This window comes from Callorhinchus milii, unplaced genomic scaffold (genome assembly GCF_018977255.1).
Source record: "Callorhinchus milii isolate IMCB2004 unplaced genomic scaffold, IMCB_Cmil_1.0 Scaffold1, whole genome shotgun sequence".
Taxonomy (NCBI): Eukaryota; Metazoa; Chordata; class Chondrichthyes; order Chimaeriformes; family Callorhinchidae; genus Callorhinchus; species Callorhinchus milii.
The window spans coordinates 82,661,336-82,681,918 of record NW_024704742.1 but is presented as its reverse complement, the minus strand read 5'-3'; positions in this window follow the sequence as shown (position 1 = coordinate 82,681,918).

Genomic DNA, 20,583 nt, shown 5'->3' with positions numbered 1-20,583 from the left:
TGTTGTTTTCGCCTAAAAAGTACACAGTCATTACACTTTACAGTATATTCTGTGAAGAGCTTTGAGATGTCTTTTCAATTATTATATTATTACCAGACGCTGGGTTATGTAAAAAGAGATGGCAAGTCAGGACAACTTCAGATCAATTTACATCAAAGCCTGTGCAGAGGAAGCCACAGTTCTGGCTGTCCATCAAACTCACAAAACAACGACAAATATGTGGTTCGCTTATGGGTTCAATGGAGAGGCTTCATCCCTCTTTATACTCAACTCCGTTCAGCAGTGTTTCAACCAGAATAGATTCTCATATTGTTAATTATAATTCTTCACGTGTACTCACGTGAAAAGAAAAGCTGTCAAATGCTTGATACAAGACATTCTCCCCCTCGCCCCTGGTTTAATCCTCCTCTACAGGATAATAACTTTCATTGAAAACAAAACTACTCTGAACTTCTCAGAACCCTGAGGACAGAATTCATCATGACAGTTCGTTGTCTGTGGTCGGTTGGGAAGGGGCTTGCTGTGTCTACATATATTGCACCATAGGGTGGAGGGGGGGGAGGTGGTGGGGGAGAGGGGAGAGATGAGGGGATTTCCACCCATCACCTAAGCAGTATTGTAACATTATAGCATATCATTGAGGCACTCATGGCCCTCCTGGTGCCATTCTACTGCAGGGAATAAAGATGGCAGGACATTATAACTCGTTGAGATTTGCATTAAGATGATTATTCAAATGTAAAGAAAAAGACTATTGCCAATATTTTCTAATATTGATTCCAGCTCTTGTACTGCTTCATACTGCCCAGTGTTGTTGACTTTATCAAAGACAGGTTACTAGGTCAGTGTGATAGCCACATACTTGACCTTTTCTACAAACATGAACACAGAGAATCACTGCAGAATGGCAAACAACTCATTGGATATCCAGGCAAACATTTGGTTGAAGCATCACACAAACAAAAACAGGACTGAATCAAAGCTGCCACTGCCGAGCTACAAAAGTGAATTTAATCTTCAATAACCTAACTACAGCTCAGTACATGTCAATTTTAGCTACTACTTGTAAATCCTAATCCCATGACCCACTTGCACATAAATCCTACTCATTTTCAGTGTTAAGTGGTGAGGCAGGTAATATTAATAATATCTTGTATTTTTATAGGGTCTATAATGGCGAAACATCTCAATGTACTTTACAATAATTGCCAATATGATGCTCTTTCAGGCAAAAGTGGCAGCCAAGAGAGATTGTTGATGGGAACATCAGCAGAAAATCCCTTTTCTTTCTGACGAATGTCTGAGTATTGCTAATGTCTCCTGAAGAATAGATAAGACCTTGATTAACATCCCGTCTGGAACATAGCATCTCCAACAATGCAGAATTCCTACAGTTCTGCCAGTCTAGATCCAATACCCAATGTGGGGCTTGAAACCATAATTTTCTGACTCAGGGAATAGAATACTACCAACTGAAACAAGCCGACAGCCCAAACTATGTGGCTATGTAAGATAACTTGGCACATGTTTTGTACTGATTGAAATCAACAGTGTTTATTCATTGTTTAAAGTTCAGGACAATGAGTATAAAAAGTATAAAAGGGTCGATTAGAGATTAATGAACATTATGGGGAAATTCCACTTGGTTCCAAACCTTTCTAGTTTCTGTCTTTTAAGGAATGCAGCTTTAGATTTAAGATTGAATTAAAGAATTTGCAAAATTCGGCACCCTCTGGTAATGTTAAGAAAGCCCTCTGCCTGCCCCCTTAATAGTAACAACTAGACAGACACAGAACCACTAACTCCACACAAAATGCTCAGTCACTCCACTTTCAGTACATCATGTGAAGCACGTAGAGGCAACTTCCCGATGTGAAAGGCTCTATATCACATGTATGGATTATTGAAGGCACTTTGCTAATTCACAGTTAATCAGCTCATGAAACAGGAATCGTTTCGAAAAAGCCAAACAAACACTGTTCCTCAAGTCACGCCAGCATTCAGGTTTATCGAGCTGACAACATGGTCTGGTTTGTCTGATTTGTACCTTGAACTCACTGGCACAATACAGGAAGCTGTTTTTGGCACACTACTCTCAGGTTGATGCACAGAGCGTTTCAGTATAAAAACCTCCGCATGCTGCAATAATTTCTCCCTGCGAGCATGGAACAATTGAATGTGAGACAGAAAAAAACGAAAAGCCAGGGTTTGCTTTATAGCTGGGAAACCTGTTGCTGCCTGGTAACCTTGACACCTCAGTAACAAATGATCTCTTTAAACAAATAAATAAGATTGAGCAAGTGAATGATTGTGAAGCACAGTCTTCCTGCATTGAAGTGACCTCGACATGCAACACAGCCCCAATATTCTGATCTCAGTGACCTCAGAGCACTTTACAGCTCCACTTATAGCTCCACTTATAGATCCATTTATAACTCCATTCTGTTCGGCATTGTTTGCGGCTTGAGGCCATTGTCCACACCCACCTTGTGAAGAGCAGCATGGTAATGTGGGTAATCACTAGTGGTTTGCATTACGCTTTTCAAGGCCTTTCCTTTCCAATAGCTATGACCAAAGTGAGAGATACCAAGATACTGAGGGTGCCAGCCTGGCTAAGATGGTCTCTTCTGAGTCAGATGTTCCAAGCCCCATGCCATGACTTCAAACTCAATTGCCTCGGCTGGCACTCCATGCAGTGCTGGGGCTGCATTGTCAGAGGTGCCATCCTTAGGATGAGACGATAAATTGAGGTTCTGTCTGCCTGCTCGGGTGGACATTAATGATTGAAAGGCATTATTCGAAAAGAGAAGGGAGTTTCACCTGTTGTCCTGTCCAACAACCACCCAAATAAAATTGGTCATTCATGGCTGTTTGGGGGAAAATGCTGTGGGCAAATTGGCTGCCAAGTTTTCTAAACAGTCAATATACTTTAAAGCGAAATCTTGTGAGACACTCTGAGATGTTCTCCTGATATGAAAGGCATTATATCGAAATTAAGGGTTATTTTACATCCTCCCGATGACCTCCCGACGTGAAAGGCGCTATGCAAATTTAATCTTGTTGTTGTTTACTATTATTGTAACACATGCATGAGTTTTTGCAGTAATGGACTAATAAAGACTGATCAGTCACACAGTCAAATAACTCCAATAAAGAAGCGAAAAGCAGCAGAATATTTATTCTGTTCAACTGCTTTTAACATCTGGTCACACCTCCAATAACAACCTACACTTACTCAGGCCTTTCACTTAGGATTAACTGGTCTGAAGATAGGACTCAAAGAGAAAGAACGGGGAAAGATGGAAACTTTACTAAAAGAGATATTGTTCTTAGAAGAAATTCCAGAAGGCAGGACATTGTAGCTGATGGTTTGATCACCAACAGTGATACAGAGGGAGGGAATGAATAATAGAGGAAATTTGGAAGAGGGTTCAAGGGGCACTGACAGAAAAATAAGCTGGAAGAGCAGGGAGGGGGAGAAACTATGAATGGATTTGAAGCTCATGGAAGGAAACTTAAAGTTGGTATGATACTGAGAGCCCGTAGAGCCAAGCAAGAATGGGAGTAATGGGTATTCAGAGCTTTGTAATGGATAAAAAATCAGGCCTGAAGAGTCTTCAATGAATTGGAGCTTGTGGAAGGTGGAGCTAGGGAAACAGGTGACGAGAGCACTGGGTGTGTCAAAGGCATGGATGAGGATTCTGGAAGAAAAATGGGGAAGGGTTTAAAGGGCAGAAAAGAAAGTGGAAAAAAACAAAATATATTTTTTTCATCCAGTGTGTAACACATTAAAAAGAAAATTGAATGACCTCATACAACTAAATCATTTAATCTATTTTAATTTTACACCCACTATGGAAGGACTAAAGAAGATGAAAATGTTCATTCTAAAGAGAAGGATCAGAAAAGACTTATTGAAGCAATCAAATAATAATCCCTACAGTTGATAGCGCACCTTTCACTTTAGGAGAGTGTCTCAAAGCGCTTCACAGGTTTTACTGTAAAGTGTATTTTGTAGGTGAATGCAAACTAATTTCAAGATCCTCAAGGGTATAAAGAGAGCACTGATACAGTCATACGTTTAACATAATAAAAATAAACAGAACAAATAGACACAGACTCAAGTTCAGAAGAAGGCATCTCAATTTGATCATTTTATCCAGGGAGCGAAGAACATGAGGGATAGATAACTCCTGGAGACAATTTGTGTCAGCCATTTATTTAATTTAAAGAAAAAAAACTTTGTAAATTGGTCAAAAGGACCTGAAGCCTTTTCTGATCCTGTTGATTCCTACATCACTGGTGGACTGAAATGCCAGCAGTGTCCAGGGTGCCTTTGCCAACGTACGATTATAAAGTGGAATTCCCATTAGACAAATTTGCCAAAGATGCTAGGCACAGCCCTGGCTGGAATTCCAACTCATTTGGGTACCAGAAAGCAAGATGAGGTTCTGTTTTGCCAGCACCAACATCCCTGCTGCTGATAAGCGCGAAATTAGGCAGAAGAAATGCTAAGAGAATTTTAATGACTGCTTTTTATCAGGACCTCCTCTATGCTGCTAATATGTTGCAAACCATAACTAAGATTAATATGCTGAGGAGACATTTAGCCTACCAGACTCACCGTGTATTGAACTTTTTTCCAGTGAATAGACAGAATAAGGGCACAACTGAGCATGCTGTCTGATAGCTAGACATGCAGATCTATGCAATATATTTACATTGAGGCAAATATGTGCTGCAACAGAGAGAATTTTTTTATCAAACGAGGGTTTGAAATATGTGGAAACTCATCAGAGAGTGTTTAATAGTATTCAAACGAGACAGAAATAAGTGGAACATAACATCACACATGGAAATTCTGGAATGCAATGCGTGTAACTGAATGCTGTCGACTGAGCCGACACAGTTACAATGTGGAATTTGAGGCTTTCTGTTCTACAGGTTTCAAACTCAAAACATCACCATGTATTTATATAGCGCCCTTCAGGTAGAATAACATCTCGGAGTGCTTCACAGTGGCGGGATGGACGCAGAGCAAGGATGAAGGTTCTTGGTCAAAGAGGTAGGTTTTAAGGTGGGGTAAATTAGCAAATTAAATGAATAAACGAGTAAATACATGATTCAGGGAACGCTGTGAAGGCACTAAGGAGTTTTGCTCCTCAAATACAAAGCACACAAGTTGCAATAAACAAAATCTGACTGTCAGAATAAGTTGGCCATTTAAATACACGCATCAGAGTTTCCAAGATCTTTAACCCCAATCAAATTCTCTAGAATACCAACTTGCAAAAGAATTAAAGCTGTCTGGTTATATCATGATTATAACAAGACATTCGCACATTGTGAGGAAGGACATGAGATCACTACCCAAATAATGCAGGTGGGGAGCCTTCTCTTTACAGTTCCTGAATTATATTTTAATCATTTCATCAACCTTAGCTTGTCAGACCCTCGGGTAATACAATTGAATGAAATTTGCATTTTCACCTATTGACAAATACTGCAAGTTTTAAACCTAACACAAAGTAATCTTTCGGTTAACTCCTTTCTCGTTTAGGTAAGGGAACGGACGACATTCGCCCTTTAACTGTTCAGAGCAGGAGAGCACTTGACCAACACAGTTATAATCTAGTATAAGATAGAGATATCAAAAAAAGAAATGTGACTGGGAGCCGCAAACAAATTGCAGGCAAAGCAAAAGTGACTGAATGCATGCTGCTCGATATTCCGGTTGGGAAACACATTGTCAGCATGGAATTAGCCACTCCAACCAGGAACTTCTCAGGTTCAATCCCTGGTTAGTGCTGAATTACCTGTGGTGGTGAGTTGGGGGCAATACAGTTAACCTCAGCTTCTGTGAGCTGAGAAAGGGAAACATTAGCCCAGATTCCTGATCCAGTGATTCTGTTCCTGATCCAGTGACATGATGGGATTTGCAGGTGGGGACACCAGATGGGCACAGAACAGAATTCCCTGTGGACGCTTGCTGTCCAAAGACATCTATTAAGAATGGCTTCTAGGGCAAGGTACCAGGGAACACAATACACCAGATCAAGCAATACACTAGTCAGCTCAGATGATAAAGTCATATACGGGGGTAACTGAGTGATGTAGACCTGAAAATTGACAGGTTGTATCTCCCACTCTTTGATGAGCCAATAATGATATAGACGCATCAATTAGCCTTTTGTACTGCTGAGCTATGGAGAGGAAAAATCATTCAGGAAGCCTGCTCCTCAATACCACTGAGTGAGGTGGGGTGCATGTGCTTGGCGATATTGGGTCAGGGCAGGACTTTTGCTTGGTTGCAATTTCCTTCATGGTCAAAGAGCTTGCTGGCATTCACTGTCCAGGCTCACACAGGAAGAATGGAGACACTATGTAATCAGTGCCTTCAGGGAATTTTGGTATTTGATCAGCTGGGTTTCTGACACGGTTGGAAATCTATCACCATCTTAATAGTATTCAGACCAGTGTGAGAGCTTCACATATGTATGCCACCTCCACATGGAAATTTTCCCGTGTTTAAAATGAAATGCACACTTTTTCACCAGAGAGACTCACCCTGCTTATCTAATCCGGGGAGTTTCAGGCACAGGGAGGAAGAGTAACCAGAGACAGGAAGAGTTAGATTGTCTTCAGAAGTGTAGGGAATAAATTGACGAGGAAATGATGAAAGAATAAGAGTGGTAAACTATTTGTTATGAAGAGATCAAAAGATTCACATAAATTGTAGGACAATGGCCTACAGAGGTCAAATTTTGATCCTTGTGAGATTACCATAATCAAAGTGGTGGTATGAGTTGTAGACCTTCTCTCCCTCGCCCGTCTCCCCAATCCCATTTCCATGACTCTATTTGCAATAGTGAGGTCCGAGAAGCTGATTTGTGGCATTCAGGGCCATCAACGGTACTTCAGAGGGTTTGTTTACTAAAGCAGTATGGCATTACCCTGTCAAAACATGGGCAGCCAAAAGCCACAATACAGAGGCCCAATACTAGATCCACTCTCTCTATTACTATTGTTACTATTGAGAATGGCGTTGGGGGAGGGGCTGGTCAGCCTCTGGCACATTCATTGTAATAAATAGCTCATGGATTGTAAGTTTCCGCATTATCTTCATGTTTTAGTGTGGACAGTAGGAGAGAGACAGTCAAGTGAGCCAAGACAGCTGAGAGCTCAATGAGTGTGTGACAACATTTCTTCACTCAGAGGGTAGTGAATTTATGGAATTCACTACTCCAGAAGGCTGTAGATGCTCAGTCCTTGAACATCTTCAAGGCTGAGACTGATAGATTTTTAAAAAACAGAGGGATTAGGGGATATGGGGATATGGCAGGTAATTAGAGTTAGATCTGAAGATCAGCCATGATCTTATCGAATGGCGGGGCAGGCTCGAGGGGCCGAATGGCCTCCTCCTGCTCCTAATTCTTATGTTCTTATGTTCTTATGTTCTAATAATGGGTAGAAAGATGGGTGCTCGTTTCCTGTAAAACCGTCTATTGGATTATGGACACCAATAAAGATTGATTGAGAACTGTTACTCCATGCCGTTAAATGCAAATCACCACTACTTATCACAAACTTTAGCTTTGAAACCAGTTTGATATGAAGTCTGGCTATATCATGATTCTGCTGTGCGCAATTGGCTGCCGCGTTTCACCCACAAAATATACAGTCAATTCACTTTACACTATACTCTGTCAAGCACTTTGAGACGTATAGAAGATGTGAAAAGCGCTATATCAAATGGAAGGATTATTATTGTTATGATTTAGAATATACAGTACACACTGATCTATTGCCAATAATGTACTAAAACTTTTTTTAAAAAAGAAAATAGATTTGCCTATTGCTAAAGCAGTCCCTTGAGCAAAAAAAACATGATTAATGTACACGTAATCATTAATTGCAGCAGAAATATTCCCAATTGCACAATTTGATATTCATTTTATTGTTATGAATGGCATAAATGTCATGATACACTTCATCACTTACGTAGGGAACAGCTGAACCAACCTTCCACTCGATAAATCACATCAGAAATTGACACCTGCAAATTTGTTATTCCAGAAATATCAGTCAAAAATAAGGTCATTGTATGAACCACACAAGCAGTTGGAGGCACACTAACCACCTGAACCTGCTGACTAAACACTGACCTGAATGTACTGATCACACACTGACCTGATAATAATAATAATAATCCTTGCATTTGATATAGCGCTTTTCACGTCTTCTAGATGTCCCAAAGCGCTTCACAGAATATGCTGTATATTTGTGGGCGAAACGCAGCAGCCAATTGCGCACAGCAATGTCCCACAAACAGTTGTTGATTGAAAATGACCAATTTATTATTGTTTTTGTTTTTGTTGATGGTTTAGTCTTAGGTGTAAGGTGAGAAATAAAGGTAAACATATTTAATATGGAGATATTAATGATCCCAGTATTCTGAAATGTCACAGAGTTACTTTTGATTCACAACTAATTTGTCTCATATAAACTCTAGAAAGGCTGCATGTGATATGGGAGTGTAAACTTTCAAATGAAAGGCCATGGGATGATGAACTGGCTGCTGCAGTACTGGCTTCTTGCAGTTCAATTTCTGTCCTGTCCCAGCACAAGAGAGCCTTTATCAAAGAAACAAATGATGAACTTCACTCCATGCTACCTCGTCCTTCTCAACCATTCTGCTGCCTTCACCACTCTACCATCCTTGATTGCCTCTCATCTCTAAAAACACCTCTGTGGGACTGCACTTTCCGGATTCCAATTTAATTTGATCCACCTCCACTTTGTTTTCTCCTCTCAGTCTCACAGGGTCACCTGTAGTGTACCTCAGGGCTCTATCACTAGTCCACTCCATTAACTCATTTACATGCTCTCACTTGATGATATCTTCCACAGATTCAAGGATAGTTTCCACGTGTAGAATCTTGGAATCAGAGAAATTTACAGCATAGTAGGAGGTCATTCATCTAGCAGATTTAGGGTGATTACACACTTTGCTTTTACAACAACAAAAACAACAACAAGATTCCATTTATAGAGCGCCTTTCACGTCGGGAGGACGTCCCAAGGTGCTGGACAGTTGGGTCAGGACCCGAGCAAGGGGGGAATGGTCAGGCTGAGGGGAGGGAAGGGAGGGAGCGAGGAGGGGGTAGAGAGTCGAGAGGGGAGCTGAAGGCACGGTCAAAGAGAAAGGTCTTGAGACCGGCCTTGAAGGAGGAAAGGGAGGAGGCGGCGAAGGCACTGGGGGATAGAGTTCCAGAGCCTCGGGGCTGAGAGGCTGAAGGCCCGGCCACCGATGGTAGGGCGGTTGGAGCGGGGGATGTGGAGCAGACCGGAGCCAGAGGAATGGAGGGTACGGGCAGGTAGGTAGGGGGATAGTAGATTGGAGAGGTAGGAGGGAGCAAGGCCGTGAATGGCCTTGTAGGTGAGGATGAGGATCTTGAATTCAATCCTATGGGGGATGGGGAGCCAGTGGAGGCGAGCGAGGGTGGGAGTGATGTGGTCCCGAAGCCTGGTGGGGGATAGTACATGAGCCTACAGAGTTCTGAATGACCTGCAGCTTGTGGAGGGAGGTGCCGGGAAGGCCGGAGAGGAGAGAGTTCCTATAGTCCAGCCTTGAGGTGATAAAGGCGTGGATCAGAGTTTCAGCAGCGTGAGGGGTGAGGTAGTGCCATAGACTGGCAATATTCCGGAGGTGATGGAAGGCGGTGCCAGTTGTGGTGCGGATATGAAGGAGAAAAGACAGCTCAGGGACGAACAGAACCCCGAGGTTCCTGACTGGCTTTGAGAGGTGGAGAGTGCAGCCTTGGATGCTGATGGTGTCAGCGCCTGAGGTGCTGAGGCGCTGACGCGAGCCAATCACGAGGGCCTCAGTTTTACGCACGTTGATTCCAGGTCAACTCTGAGTTGTCACTCTACTTGAAGGGTGCCATATAAATGCAAGTTGATATTACTGTTACAGGTGAAATGAGATGAAAATTGTGATGTGCTGTATAGCATCACAGAAAACTCATCAATATCTGAGTACCCCAATCCCTCACCCAACTTTATGGTTATCTGTTGCCTGCAGCCACTTTGCAGATCATGGCATTTGGTGCTGGTTCCCAGGATACGAGCTTAACTCTATTCTTATGACGTGATAATGGAAGGGCCATGAGGCTGATATTCAGAAAGGAATGAGATTAGATAGTGTAAAGGATCATCACCACCTTTCTTGTGCTTTGAGTAATAAAGCAAGCAGTGCGGAAAGGAAGTCAATCTACGTGGTGAGACGCAGAGTTTTCCAGCATTTGTTTATTCGGAATCTGTCTTCCCACAGAACCAGCACCATCTCAAGCACGAAAGGAAAGCGATTGCACTGCACGTTTGTCAGGATGAAGTTGATCTGTGTGATGCCTGTTAAATCTTTATTTGCTTAACTATCATAAAGTTATTGCAATGAGCACTTACAGATTATTTTTCACTGCAGAGTCACCGCTGCTGTATTTTACCTTGATTTCATTAACCTACAACGCTCCGTGGCCTGACCTATACGGCTCATGTAGGAAAGATTCTTTGTGCGTATGCAGTTGTCACATTTATCAGGAAGCTGCTGAGAAAACTCTGATAAGCAGTTTAATGAACCAAGCCCATATTCCTTGAGCCTGTTTCTCAAATGCACTACACAAGAAGATACTGTTCTGTTATTTTATAGATAGCAATTCCAAATAGATATTGTATTCATCTTCCCGTATTCAACTGATAAGGAGATAATCCACGTAGAGGGAAGCTAAATGTCGCACGCAGATGGTGAAAGAGAGGATTTTAGAATCACCACCAGCTCCTGAATTGGTTTGGAGCCAACTATTACTAGGCTTATAGCAATGCAGCTAGGAGTCCAAGTTTGGGTGTCAAACGAGGTTTGTTAAGTGCCTTGGGACGTGCTCTTGACTTTAATGGAAATTTGCAAAAATGTGAAAATTGAATAGGATATAGAATCATAGAATCATAGAACTATAAAGCACAGAAGAAGGCCATTCGGCCCATCATGTAATAGTAGAGTAATATATAGTAATAGTAATCCTTTCATTTGATATAGCACTTTATCACACCATCAAAACGTCTCACTGCGTTTACTGTGTGTGTGAGCCACACATCACAATATAGATGTGATTTCAATACTTGTACATTGTTTAGTTAAATTGATATAGATATTAGATAAAGTGTGGATTCAGCAGGTCCCTAGGAGCATTTGCTCAATGTTTACACATTACTGTGTGTAAATCATGCAATCTATTTCCCTCAAACACCAGGGTGGGCTCCCTCACCAGGTGGGCGACCTCCCCTTCGACAGACCCCCTCCCCTTCATCTCTGTCCTGGAGTTAAAGAGAAGAGAATCAAAGAAACACTGCTTTATGCCGTAATAAAACCTCTTGCTTAGTTTTACAGGTTTTGGGGAATGAGTCAATAACAATCCTTGCACTTGATACAGCGTCTTATTATATCAACAAAATATCTCAATGAACTTCATAGGATTCATTGTAAAATATAGTAGCCGTGCATTAAGCGTTCTGAGATGCTACCCTTCACGGAGGGCCCTATATGAGTGCAAGTTGTTGTTCGTCAATGAATGTGGTAGCCAATCTGCATACATCAAATAGCCAATCTGAGGGAATGTTGGCCATGACACCAGGAGAAACTCCTTTCTCTTTTTGAATAGTGCCGTGGGATCTTTAACATCCAACTGATCAGACAAATAGGACATTGATTTAACATCTCATCTGAATACCAGCACCTCTGAAAATGCAGAACACCCCCAGCACTGTATTGGTGCTTCAGCCTGGACTGTGTGTGCTAACATGAAACTTGAACCCAAAACATACTCATTCAGTGGCAAGAGTGCTCGTGAGCCAGGCTGACATCTGATGGATGGGTTGAACAAAAAGATGGTTACAAGTCCCTCTGCCTTCAGTATCCTCAAGTTATTCCAGTGCAAATGGAAATATTGTTGCTGACTTCAGTTGTAATTTTTATTGCTTATTTAGAATTTCTGCTCCCTTCCAGAAGAACATTCTCTGCCAGTGATGCCATTCTCTGATCAAGAGTGCTACCGAACACTCTTGATCATAGGAGATTCACTGTCACAGTATTTCATAGAAATACACAATCAATTCACTTTCCACTATATCCTGTGAAGTGCTTTGAGATGTCTCGACAAAGTGATAAGGTGCTACACCAAATGAACGGATTACTTTTATTTTTTTAATATCATTCACACAAACAATAGTTGTGAGCTCCTCTTCCTGCTCACATCTACCCTTCTTTGCCTCTCCGCTCCTCCTTGCCTCCTTCATGGTCTGTCTCAAGACCTTCCTCTTTGACTGTGCCTTCGGTCATCTTCCCAAACTCTTTGCCCCCCACCCCTCTTGAGTCCAACCCGTAATTGGGTGCAAACCCTTGATTGTCCAGCACCTTGGGATGTCCCTGACACGAAACGCATCGTCTAAATGCAATTTGTTGCTTGTTGTTGTTAAGATTTGCAGCATTTTATAACAAGTCTTGACGTGATCACATTGAACCTGCTTGCAAGGACAAAAAACCTATACCTGTGTGACAAAGAGATTCAGCTCTGCGGCTATAGACCTGAGCTGTAGGATCTGATTCATGAGGTTATGGGGTTGGGTCTGGCACCACATGTTCATTCAGATAAATACAAGAACATTGCTCATTCTGAGCCAAGGCAGAGAATTTCAGAAAAGTTCAGTCTCATGGGAGAGAAGGAGAGGAGCAAGGAGGAGGAGGAGGATGGATGAATGTGGTTTGACTTATCTCACCACTCTCCTCTCCCCAAATTCCATTCTCCTCAATTCCCTCCCCCATTTGATTCCCACCTCCTGCAGTAATGACAGGATTTAAGCCTTAACCCCAGGCTTCCTTGCCATCCCAGGTGCTGTGAAGTGGCAAGTAGCAGACACTGTCAGGTAAAAATATAGTTTTGGGGAACAAAGTGTGCAAACATAACATGGTTATAATTCACTGCCCGCCCACTCACCCCCGAAAAAAAGGATTACTTTGTGCTGATCATTTTCAATTCAAGTGATTCAGCCTGAGTCTGTAGATAATAATAGTAATAATACAGCGGACACTGGAATAGAATGCTGGAATAGCTTAGTGGTTCAAGCACTTGTCTTGCAAACGAGTGGACCTGGGTTTGATTAGACCCAGCGCTCCGGGACGCTACCCCACGTGAACGGCGCCATATAAATGGAAGTTGTTGTTGTTGTAGTTTCTGGGGCAGAGCAAAACCTTAGGCAAGTTTCCTTATTCCACGTGCCTTTGTTTACCTAGCAGTAAGTAGGAACCAGGTTGTTAGTCGATTGGAGATCACTTTACTGGGAGTAATAATCCCTTCAACATTTTTAAAAAAATAATTTAGTAACTCAATCCACAATTGTTTGTGGGACACTGTGGGCACAATTGATTGTCGTCTGTCAACTACAAAATATACAGTTAATTCACATTAGAGTGTACTCTGCGAAGCACTTTGAGACATTTTGTACGTGTGATAAGATGCTATATCAAATGCAAGGATAATTATTATTAAAATGAAGCTGCTCTGCTCATAAATCATCCCAAGAGCACATAACATGTTTGAATTCCATCAAGTTGCCAGAAACCAACTTCATCTGTTCTCGGCAAAACTTGTGATTTATGCTTTCCAGATGTCTGGAGCTCTTGAATTCATCAGTTGCCATTTCTAATGCTGGAAGGTCTGTAGCTGTATTTGTTTGGCTGATTAATCCAACATGATTTTATTCTGTTCTTCTGATGTCTTTCATTCCTGTCATTGTTTAATTTGAAGATTCCACAAAACCATTTCGTTGACAGTATCTGATATCCCTGATCTCCGAAAATCATTTCTGATAGTTTCTTTTTTCCCTGTTATTGTCTATTACTCATTATCTATTTGATCTTTCATTCTGACAAGTCACATGATCAACAGCTAGCCTTTAAGCCCTGGCTTTAAAATCATTGTGAAAAGCTATATCCTATTACTGGGCAGCTTTGGAGTGATTGTCAAAGGAACACTCTGCAGATCTCACTGTATTCAATACTACACACTGGTCTTATAATAGTGTGGCACTGACTGAAGGGATAAAAGTCTCCTCCCTGTGGGATTCCAGGCAACTTCCATGTGTAGGTGGCATGCGTGGTTTGGTTTGAATACTCTTTAAGTTAAGTAAGGTGATGGGTCTCCACATGTGTCAGGCAAAATCTCCCATTCATACCAATATGTGAGCTCACAACACAAAAACCTGCTCCTGTCTCAGCGCTAATTGCTGAATGACTGGAGGTTCTAGTACCTGCTACATTATTATTATCGTTATTATTATTATTATCTGCAGACTCAGGCTGTGTCAAATCAAGGTATAACTTTGTATTTCACCACAATTGATAAAGCATTTTGTCTCAACTCTTACACTCCTTGTTTCTCAATGACAGATCATAATGCCTTTCCCTTTTGAGCAAAAATGCAGGGAAACCTTATTACAGTCATTTGGAGCCAATGTTTCAGTGAGGTCATTGAAGCTTTCTGCTCGTGATGAGTATGTGCAGCACAAACTGAAATTAATGATGACCTGATAGCCATTTTCTAGTGCAGGAAGGCAGCTAGTTAGCATCGGATGATGGGTGTACCACATTTGTGAGTTCCTCAGCAGACCCATGCTATGAGCAGTGCAGTGAAGGGTGTTATAAAGGGATTCCCTGGCTGTTACAATCTTTCACCCCATTGGTCTGTCATAGCTTCAGATAATTGCAGTTACATCATGAGAAGGTAAACTTAGATCAATACTTTAGAATGCAAACACACAATAGAATAAAAGGACTTTTCAGAACAGGTACCAGGAATGTTTTCCTTATACAGAAGGCAATTAATGACTGAAATAGGTTGCCAGGAAGGATGGTTGAGGCGCCAAGACACTGGATTCATTTAAAAGTAACCTGATGTTGTGAAGGTCGATTGAGTGTTGTGGAGGGATGAGAGCAGAGGGGTCAAACGACCTTCTTCATCCAAACTAATCTTGTGATCTTATGACATATCAACACATTTTCTCCAGATCTGAAAAATCAAATTCCTTCAGCCTGTCCTTCCAAGAAAATCTTGACACCATCTTTTTCCCTCTTTGTTAAACCACTTCTGATTCAAGTCCTTTTGCAGATGCATGAACTGAGACTCCATTGAGATGCATGTAACATCTTGACCATGAGCTTCATGAAGCCTTACAGAGAAGCAATGCTAAATTCATTGGATGTATACTCCATGCTTCTAGTGATACATCATAAAATGCTGAGCTCCATTAATTGCTTACCACACTGTGATGGTTTCAAATGTTTTCTATTACCCAAATCCTTTCCTCATTTTTCATGTTTTTGAGATTTTTTTTAGTCAATCGATGTCCAACATGTGCAGAAATCCTTCTCAATGCTTAAGAGTCCCATGCATATTGCCTACACATGGAGATTCCTGTCGGGAATGGAATGCTCTCTCTCTCCCCAAGGGAAGCGCTCAGTTTACTTAATCCCAGAAAGTATTAATAATAATCCTTGCATTATTAACCAGCTAAAATTACATAACTTGCCATTGAAAGTGTTGTCTGCCAAGCTTTCTTGCTGCTTGTCCTGACGTGAAAAGCGTTCTATTAATGTAATTTTGTTGTTGCTGTTGTTGTTGTCCAGCTAGGACCACCCTACCTTTTAGGTTTGCTCTTACATTGTGACATTATATGTATCCACTTTATGTGGGTACAAGGCAATGTAAGTTATTTTGCATTTGTTTTTCATGCTTCCAAATGCTGTATTCAGTCTCTGAATCATTTTTCATTTCTGCTTTGGAGGCAGACTTCTCCACAGAGACCCAGTTTGTATCAGACAGACTACAATGCTGACAAGCACAGGGTTAAGATGTCAACTTGGCTCAGTCAGTAGCACTATCGCCTCTGAATCATACGGTTATGGGTTCAAGCCCTATGTCGAGACTTTGAGCTCACATAGTCAGGGTTACACTGCAGGGGCAGTGCTGTATAGCTGTAGTACATCTGTGCCTGTTCAGATGGACGTTAAAGAACCAATGGCACTATTCAAAAAGTGAAAGATGTTTCCCCCAGTGTCCTGGTCAAAAATTCCCAAATAAAATTGATAATTTTATTGATAATAATAATTTTGGGAAGCTGCCTTTCAGTATATGTTATGAATTAATTTGCTCTTACTTATTAAGAAAGTGACTTTCTAAAGCAAGTTCAGTATTTTTAATAGGTTGAGTCACGTCTTATGTCTATACTGACGATAATTTATCATTTTCATGTTGACAAAAAAATCATAAAACATTGATTCAGCATCAAACAAAGAACAAGGAACCCTGACAAAGGAGCATCTTATAATAATTTAATAACAGCTGTATAATCGTCCATTTTAATTCAAAATCTCTGACAGTATATTCCTCAATAGTGAATACACTCTTTGGAAAACTGTATGTGCTTAAACATAGCAGTCCTACCACACAAGGTTTATAAAATCAGTATTTATGGTGCTTATTCTAGTAACTCGTCTTAAATTCCAGTGTTAAGAATCTTGTTGTTTAATGAATCAGGGCAAGCTTTATTCTGCTTTCTAACAGTGATTTGTAACTACACTTGTGGTAAGGATTACATGAGAGGTGCAGATTTGATCACAATGTTTCAGAGTACTGACCCTACTAAGTTACCATAACAGTATCAAGCTATTTCTTAAATGAGCCCAGTGTCCTGGCCTCAACTACCGCTCCAAGGATTACAATCTAGCTGTTAATTACTCTGGCTTTGGCTTTATAACACGGCATTCTTCATAACACGGCACTTACCAGACTGGCTACGTTGGAAGCACTCGTACGTCTGAATCAGAAGATTGTGGGTTCAAGCTCCTTGTTGGAACTTTGAGCTCATGGTCTAGGCTGACACTACAGTGCAGCTTGGGAAAGCGCTGCATTGTCGAGGTTGCTATCCTTCAAATGAGATGTTAAACTAAGCTAGATGTTAAACATTCCATGGCACTTTTGAAAAAAAGAAGGGAGTTTCTCAATAACACTGATCATCAGTCTATTCATGGGTGCTTATTGACATTGCTGTATGCAAACTAGCTACCATAATTGTCTTCAAAAATATACACAGTCACTACATTTTACAGTAAATGCAGTAAAGCATTTTGAGTTATCCTCCTGATATGAAAGGCACAATATCAAATGTAAAGAATATTTTTATTTTTATTATTCTTACTTGTGGGCTCTCATTCTGCGACCTTGGTGCACCTGAAACCATTGTACCAAATGCACAAGGAGTAGAAATTGGGTACTGGGAAGAAATTAGAAAAAAAATGTACTCTTTCTTCTCAGCATATAAGACCATGGAGAATTTGGACCTTATTAAACACAGTTCTAGTTTTAAAGGCATAGGTTTACGTACGCTCTCTGCAGAATGACAGAAAGGCATTTCAAAAGATAAGACCGAATTCAACAATTCGTCAAAATCTGCATGCTCTGAAATGCTAAGAAAACAGAATAAATCTAGACCCAGGTGAAATCCCTCCACCCTTTATGGGGTGAAATTTGCTGCATGTAAAGATACTATCGTTATCTTTACAATACAAGTTTCCCCAGAGATTGGCTTTACTTTGATTCCCAATGCAGACTTGCAATGCAGAAGTGACACTTGGATGAGCTTTGCTGCCAACTTGGTCTGCTGATCCTTTCTCCCATGGCATTGTATCTTGTCAAATTAATTTGTTTCAACCACTTTATAAAGATCCCAAGCCTGTGCTCAAAGAAAGTAAAGCAAGCTAACTGTTATACTCAAGCTGTTGTCTGGGGAAAAAATCCTTGTACAAATCCCAGTTCTATACCATCTTCATGACTAATATTGCCTTTCTAAATTTTCATGACAATTCTCAAGACTGCTCAACAGCTAAATATAGGTGTTTTATAACCTTAAATCTGGTGTTGAATAGTCAAACATGGTTTGCATTATGTGATATTTCTCTGTATAAAAATATAACTTTCTAGTCCTTATCTCTATCCCAATGTTCCAGTTAGTTGCCTCTAAAGGCTGCACACCTTGGAACTGACAACATCAACAACAGCAAGAACATCTTGCATTTATATAGCACCCTTCACTTAGGGTGATCAACCATTACACAGTTTGACGCCAAGCCGGGAGCAAGGGGAGGTGACCATAAGTTTGAGGAGGAAAGTCGTCAGTGATATGAAGATAGGCAAACAGGGCAAATTGGAGTGAATGAGTTAGGGAGTTCCAGAGGGTCAGGGCATAATGATGGTGATGGTGGAGTGGCGGGGTCAAGGGATGTGCAGATGGCCTGAGCCGGCCAACTGAAGGAGACAGGTAGAGGAGAGGATTGAGGAGCAGGCCATTTGTCTAATAATGACAATCAACAGCAAGAAATTTGACTAATGGAAATGACAAAAGATCTAATTTCAATGAACTGAGGGAGATGGAGACTGTGGAGGACTAACAAAGGTAACTATTGTGCTTTGTAGTGCTCCATATCTCACATTGTGTTTTTCTGTTTTTTAAATCAATCCACTTATTTATACACTATAAATTACACAGTAGAGTGAAAAAGACTGTTTGTAACTAGAGCACAGATAGTGTCTCTCACTGGCAACCAAAGGTGCGGAAAAATACTCCAGAAGTAGACTGCCTGTGATTCCCATAGCTCAACTTCAAGATCACTTACATTTGATTTCTGGGCTGGAGAGAGCAGACATTTCTTCCCCTCTTTCGCTCATCGAGCTCAAGAAAACATCAACAACAACAAAATTACACTTGTATAGTATCTTTCACGTTGGGGGGACATCAATTGAACAAAACATTGATCAGTCAATGAATTGCCCCAGCGATTAAAAAATATATTTGAAAAAACATCTCATTCAAAAAAGAATGGTGTCAAGCAAACTGGAAGAGGATGATTCCTCTTTTCTGGAGAGGGGAGCTCCACCTGCTGATAGGTACTTGAAAGTTCCTTACTTAATTCAAGGATCGATTTAGAACAACCGCAAATGTGTCGCCTATATATAAAATCTTGTATTTGATATAGTGCTGTTTCCATGTCATGAGGATCTCTCAAAGCTCCTCACAGGATATACTCTGAAGTTCAGTAATTGTTTTTTGTGGGTGAATGTGGCAGCCAATTTGCTTTGGGACGTCCTCCCGACGTGAAAGGCGCTCTATAAATGTAATTTTGTTGTTGTTGTTCTTTGCGCACAACAATGTCCCACAAACAGCTCTGGCGTGAATGAAAAAATGTACTTTGGGGATTGTTGGTCAGGACACCAGATGAAACTCATTTCTCTTTTCAAATATGCCATAAGATCTTTAGCAACCTACTGACTGACAGGACTTCAGTTTAATGTCTCATCGAATGGATGGCACCATGATACTTTGTTTCAAATCTCACATTTTGAAGAGAAAACAGAAGATAGTCAAAGTCATATCTTTCTCTCAGTGCCTTCCTTTTTAGTTCATTGTATTATTAAGATCATTAGATATTTTCTGTACAATACAAAAGAATACAAAAAAAATCCAAAGCAGTATTAATGCTTCCTTTTCATGAAAGGTAACGGAAGATTTGATGAGAAACAAGGATGACTTCCAAGGTTCAACAGCTATATTTTCATTGTGTAGTCCGCAGCTCCCCAGTGTATTTTGTCAAGAAAGCGTCAAGTGATGAGCCAGAGACAGAATAAGTTCCAGCTGATGATGCATCTGTCTCAGAAATGAAACCTTACATTCCTTGTTTCTTTTTTTTAAAAAAAACTATTTGTTCAGAGAGGAAATGTCTTATCTCTCCCTGCAGACCATGGAATGGTCTACAGTTCTCCTGCAGCTTCGGAGTTTGATAGCAAATTGAAAAGAATCACTACTTTTGACAAATGATGGTGTCAAAAATGCAATTTTGGCAACAGAGGGAGAATTACTGTAAAATCAGACCTAAAGCCTAACCCAGGTTCAGAATCAGTTACTTCAATCCTGACAAGCTTTCTTGATAAGTGTATGCATATATCTTATTTCAAGTATATTTATTATCTTTTACCTGGTCCTTTTTTTAAAACCCAAGCTCAAAAGTAAAATATCTACGCTGACGTGAAAGACACTATGCAAATTTAATTTGTTGTTGTTTAACAATCCTTTGAGACACAAGAAGAAATGAGATATATGTGGAGTGTGTGTGTGGGCATGAATTCAAGAAGATTCATTTTGAGATCATGATAGCAGGGATGAGGAGGAGGAGACAAATATAACAATAATAAATAATAACAATAATTATCTATGTTCAATGAATTGTTCATTACAAAGCCTTGTCTGATAAACTCCAGGGGGTTGAAAAATGTGATGTTTCACAATAGATTTGGTGTGATAATTATCAAGCTTGGTAAGAAATATTGCAACTTCAGCTATCTGATTTGGGGTTTGAATACGCATTTCACCACCCCTTCCCTTCCTCACAACCCCCCTCTGCAATCTACCATCTCCTCCCCCCCT